Source organism: Silene latifolia, chromosome 7 (assembly GCF_048544455.1).
Source record: "Silene latifolia isolate original U9 population chromosome 7, ASM4854445v1, whole genome shotgun sequence".
NCBI classification, from domain to species: domain Eukaryota; kingdom Viridiplantae; phylum Streptophyta; class Magnoliopsida; order Caryophyllales; family Caryophyllaceae; genus Silene; species Silene latifolia.
The window spans coordinates 26,769,090-26,775,461 of NC_133532.1; the positions used below are offsets into that span (position 1 = coordinate 26,769,090).

A 6,372-nucleotide genomic window follows, 5' to 3' on the forward strand; every position below is an offset into this window, starting at 1 on the left:
AGCGTTTCTCTTGGGCGGCATCTTGAAACTATATAAGAAAGGGTAGATATAAACATACGCACTATAACCCCAAAACACAAAAACAGACTGCCCAGAACACACTCGATCGAGTGCCCAAACCTACTCGATCGAGTAAGAGGCTACTCGATCGAGTGCCCACCATACTCGATCGAGTGCCCCGACTCCAGACCCCAAACAGACCTTCTGATCTCTAACATACTCGACCGAGTAGCCCAGCTACTCGATCGAGTGACCCGCTACTCGATCGAGTGCACGAGGTACTCGATCGAGTGCCCAAAAACACGATTCTGGTTGCAAAATCGTCAAATACCCACTCGATCGAGTCAGACCCACTCGATCGAGTCATGCTAACTCGAATATGCTACCCACATGCTATACCATATCCCAACATACTAAACAACTTTATAAACCCAACATTATATCATAGTTAAGCATACTATGCTACACAACTCTTCATATGATTAACGAAACAACTATTTTATGTTATCAAACGCCACATAGTAAACATCCAACATGCTTCTTATTTCAACAACAGTTCTATATGTCTCACCAATTTTTCGTTCACAAATTCAACTTTCTACTCCAGCATCCAACAATTACAACATACTTCATCACATCCACACACAAGCTAACAAACAACACATACTTGACGTACACCCCCCATGTGACCGGTTCAAAATTGTAGGGCGAGTTCGCGACTTTAGGACGTCTCCCAAGCCTTTGCATTAGCTCCTACAACCTTTACCCCGGGTTCATTTTAATTGACTCCCTATGTTCATTAGATTCATTGGTTACAGGTTTCAGGATCGTCGCTCTGATACCATTTGTAACACCCCCATACTCCAAGTGCCTTACCAGGACCACTCAAGTATAAGGATACTACCATCTCGGTTACCCGAGGCAATGATAATCATCAGACAATAACGAAACAACATTTAAATAGAAATACTTTAGCGAAAGGTTACAATCTCAAAACCAAATACCAAAATACGAATACATCTTCTCAAAACCAACTGTATACTGAGCTAACTGAAATGTTTAGTAAACTACTAAAGCTACAGCGGAAGACTTCTATCATCAGACGGTGGCACATCCCAGCTGTGACACCCCGCGATAAAGCGGAAAGTAAACTACTAAATATATGCGAAAAATGTGAAGTTTTTAAAACTTTTATTTAGAAGATAGAGTTTAGCATGCGGGAGTCACTAACATTCGACAGAAGGAAAAAGAACGGAAATAATAACAAGGGTCCATACAAATAAAATGGTCAAAAGTGGGGAAAACATATCCCTCGAATGATATAAAGAAATAAGTGAGTCTAAGCGGTGAATAAGAAATCTAAAAGTCCGGGGTACTCGCTAGCTCACACGTCAAACCCCATATAAGCATCTTCACCAACCTGTCATTCATGTAAACATGAAAGCCACAGTCAGTGGGGAGTAACTCAAGGTTCTCCCAGCCACAATATGTCGAAAAGCAAGTAACAAACACTCAATTAAGCATATTAATCATGCATCATATATGAACAATAGAGAACAAGGAGATATAATGAATAATCAAGATGAGATAGGCATAATACTTTCTTAATGGAGTAGGCATGGTAGGTTAGAATGAATATGCAATCGAGGGTATAGCACAACCAAGTCAACCAACACATATCGACCGACTCAACAAGTGTAAGACCGACACAAAGTGTAGACGGAGTACCCGACTCAGAGGCTACCTTTAAAGCATGTCCGAGATACCACACACAAGACTACATCCTAGACTCCAACCTCCTGGTAGGACGACGATCATAATACGGTCCTAGTCTAAACCTGGATCCAGACTCTCGGGATGGACGTCACCCGATTCGACATACGATATACCAATCGTATCCAAGACTCGAAACATGGCACACACTCGTAACCAAAGGTCGAGTAACCTCTAATCGGAAACATGGCACACACCCGTAACCAAAGGTCCGAAGAAAGGCGGAAGGATATCCTAATCCGGAAACATGGCACACACTCGTAACCAAAGGTCCGAAAGAGGAAAGATAACCCAATCCGGAAACATGGCACACACTCGTAACCAAAGGTCCGAAAGGGGTAAAAAGGAAAGTCAAGTCGTCACACAATGTAAAACGTCACACTTGAGTCACAAAAAGAGTAAGAATGATCAAGCAAACATCAAATGACACGGGACCCTTAATGTCACATTCATACTCATGGCTTGCATCTCACCATGAGTACAGATGGGAACATCAATCCCAACGATCATACCGCAACTAGAGGGCCTATGGCTCACCCTTAGTATCCGGTAGGACCGAGACTCTCACAACAAAACAATATGAGGCTTATCAAGGATACGACTCTTACAAGTACTTAATTATAATCATCTTTTCATACTTGAACATATAAAATAAACATTTCATTTTATAATTACACATGTCGGTTAAATAAAATAAATAAAATATAACAAGTGGTAATGGATAATTTACGTCATGTGGAAATTTACGAAATGCAAACAAACCAATACAAGTGACAAATTGAGCCCAAAAATCCAATTATGATGAGCCCACAAACATCCAGAAATTTGGGTCCAAATAAAATAAAGAGGTGAATCCAAAATGTTTCATGGTTTGAGCCCAAGCATTGAATGTGGGTGAGCCCAACATTAGTAATCACAAAGTAAAGAGAAAAAAAGAACACGGCATCAGTATTGGCAAACACAGTGATCATAAAATAAAGAAAGAAGAGGACATGTATCAGTGTGCTCGGCAAAACTCAGTAACCACGAAATGAAGAAGGAGGACAGCTGCACGTCCAGCCATGGGTGCCAAACACCCACGAACAAGGCACGGAAATCGCAGCAACAAAGGTTCAACGCGCCACAATTTAAGGCAAGAATATTTAGTATATAAATGACGGTATTTGTATGAATGAAATAAGCACAAAACAATATCGAGGGACTGATTTGTCCGTCCCAAAACAGTCCTAGTAATGCATACAACCCGTCTTTAAAACTCAGCATGTATCCGTCTAAATTTCAGCTTTTAATATGTCCCTTTCGACTGCTCATAGCGCCACTCAAATCAGACCAGAAATGGTACCCGAAACAGAGTTCAAAACAGCATAGTCACAGTTTAAAACAACATTTAGTGGCTTTGTTTCGATCCAGTTTTAAGACGGAACTAATTCGGGGTTTGGGACGGGGATGAGCACGCTTGAGACATGGATAAACACCCTCAAATTTCTGTATAAACTACCCAGAAAATCCAGCAAGATAGTAAGCATTTACTCGAATGAAACAACAAGCACACAGGCTACACACAACACTCATAACCAGCTATACATGAGACCAAGCCGTGAGGCACACAACAGCCATGTAATGCAACCACAAGTACTACAAAAATCGACTCCATACACAAGGAGACATGTAAAGGCTTAAACTTTTCGATGAACAAGGTAAAAACGAGTAAAAAGGCGGAGTTTTTCGACGATTGTCGAGTAACCTATCACCGTTACCTTAACTTTCTTCAATCTTCAAGGGAATGGTCTATTATGAACGAGTTTCCTTCTGGGTCCTCAAAGTCTTCACCTAGAAACCGTAATAAGAGCCGAGTTAGCTTAAAGACGTCACATTTATGAGACGGGTCGAGATGAAAACTCCACAAGGCTATGTCTTTCTTACCTTAAAAGATGAAGGAAGAAGTAAGGAGAAGAATGGTGCAAAAATTATTGAGTTTGGTCGAAAATTGAGCGAGAAATCTAGGTTTTTATGGTCGACATTAATGGGTCTCTTTGAGCTTTGCCTGGGTTTGTTTTAGCTGCTGCCAAAGTTTGTTGTTGCAGGTGCTTATGAATGCTTCACAGGGATGTCGAAAATAAAAAGGAGGTATTGGTATTGGTGGGTTAGGAATCTTAGGATTGGTCAAGAGAGTGTGAGAGAGTGAATCTATTATTATTATATTAGTTGGGTGTCAAAATTGAGGGGCGTGTTGTCGACCCGGGATAGGTCGAGAGTAGATAAGTTTAGTCTCACATGTGAGCATATGACGGTTCTTTGCTAGACGGAGGTTCGTCTTAAACCTACTATAATTTAAGACGGAATTTTATTATAATCGTTATTATTATTATTATTACTATCCGACTAAAACACGTATTTTTATATAAATTAAGTTTTAAATATTACTTTTATAAAAATGTTGTTTAAAAATAAATCCAATTAAATTAAATAATTCAAAAATATAAAATAAAGTAATTAAATGGTTAAATAAATTTTAAATGTCAAAATGAGAAATTCGCGGGTGTTACAATCACCCCACCTTTCAAAAAGTTTCGTCCTCGAAACTTGAAAGTAGAAATGAAAGGTTATAAAAATAAAAATAAAACCGAACCTTTGAAATTGGTAACCAAAACATTAAAAGGTTACAAATAGTAAGAAATAAAAATTCTTTCAAAAGTTTCAAATAAAATTTTCGACAGAACCAAATTCTCATCGAAGGAACGAAAGTGTTCTCGTTACGTATTCAAGAACATCACATTCCAAATCGAAGATAAGGTAAAAAGGCAAATCATTTGTGTAAATCGAAAATCAAAATACTTTCAAAAACATTAATGAAGAGTTTTCAAAAGTACAAGCCTCATTCATGGAACGAAATTGCTCTTGTCGTGCACACAAGAACGCTAACTTTCCAAGTCAAGGGCAAATTTAAAACAAAAATCATTTGCCAACAAGCGTAGAACAAGTTATTAAACGTCTCTAATAACGAGTTCTAACATCCGATCAACGTTAAAACCAATTGAAAACGATAATCCACTCAAATTTGCTTTTATAAAAGCCAAGGTAAAAATAAAAGCTCCACTTTTAAATTCAAAAAGGAGTTAAGTTCTTGAAAATGTAACTTCAAACTTGCAGAGAAATCATAAATAGATCAAGGTTAGTTAGAAATTGAGCAAAATTTAAAAGAAATTCAGGTTTAGTAATTAAAATCATGATAAAGAAATTATATTCAAAGAACAAAAGGAGAATCAAAGCAAATTTTCATTTTTTTCAAATCTTCACAAATAGATAAAGTTTTATAATAGTGATATAATTTTTAACAAAGAACCAAAAATGGTAGCTTGAAATGTTTAGAAATTGTACGAAATGGAAAAACAACTTAGATACTACGTTTACAAAGCACGCTAAGAGAGTTTAAACTTAACCAGTAAAAGAACTATGACGAACTTTCTCGGGGTAAGAGTCGAAGTAAGCTCAACAAGGATGTCAAAGATATAATTTTCATAAGCCTCTAGATTAGAATCGAAAGGGAAAGCACAACCAAAAGAATAGGAGATGCATGAACAATAAAGCTTAATGGTCAAGGAAAAGGGGAAAGGTACAAAGGTGACTTGAGAGGAAGAATTACAAAAGAATTCCAAGGTAAAACGGAAAGAATAATATGAGGGGAACTCCCAAGGTAAAACAAAAAGGGGTTTAGAGGAAGGATGAGTATCATGGGATAAAAGTAAGATGAGGTTGATCAAGAATTGAGAACATACCCGTAATGATATCGGGATGAGCGGCGGCTTCGGCTCGACTCATGACAAAGATGGTTCCTCTCGGCCTAGCATTTGGAGTAGGAGCATCCTTCTTCTCGGGGCAATCCACGGCACGATGTCCAGGCTTCGCACAATGGAAGCAAGTCAAGGGCTTGCCATAGCATCCAATTCCGGGGTGTAGAGCTTGCCTACAATGGTAGCACTTACGGTCTTTCTTAAGCCTATTAGTTGAGGTGTGAGCTTGTCCTCTTGGTTCTTGAGCTCCTGGTTCTTGACCTCCATGGGCTTGTACTTTTGAAAACTCTTCATTAATGTTTTTGAAAGTATTTTGATTTTCGATTTACACAAATGATTTGCCAACAAGCGTAGAACAAGTTATTAAACGTCTCTAATAACGAGTTCTAACATCCGATCAACGTTAAAACCAATTGAAAACGATAATCCACTCAAATTTGCTTTTGTTCCGGGTGTAATTCCAGAGCAAGTATCGTTACCACCCGTGGCTTGTAGAATAATGTCTTGAACCCTTCTTGCTTCTATCGTCCCCCTCGGCCTCTCCTGCAACAACGAACGAACTGAGGGCTTGGCTTTATGCCAAGCGTACTCACTCCGACGCCCAAGTCAGTAAACTTAAAGGATTAAGCTGTGTTACTTGGCTAGATATGTATTGTAGAGAGATAAGGGAGATATTACCAGATGAATAGTGTATTTAGGTTAAGTTGTGGGATTTCTTGGATGGATCCTTTCCTCAATGAAGGTTGAGGAGTATTTATAGACTTTCACCTTTTGTCACGTAGTGGCCAAGTGGCCAAGTGGCTAGCAG

General features: G+C 38.7%; 1 long non-coding RNA gene across 1 annotated transcript; it reads right to left on the minus strand.

Annotated features, from left to right (window-relative positions):
* Nucleotides 1-1,163: 1,163 nt before the first annotated feature.
* On the minus strand, nucleotides 1,164-3,889 carry LOC141590990 (uncharacterized). Its single transcript, XR_012520579.1, has 3 exons — nucleotides 3,697-3,889; nucleotides 3,531-3,603; nucleotides 1,164-1,420 (listed from the first exon to the last, which is right to left on the minus strand). It is a non-coding gene; the product is annotated as an uncharacterized LOC141590990 (long non-coding RNA).
* Nucleotides 3,890-6,372: the final 2,483 nt, after the last annotated feature.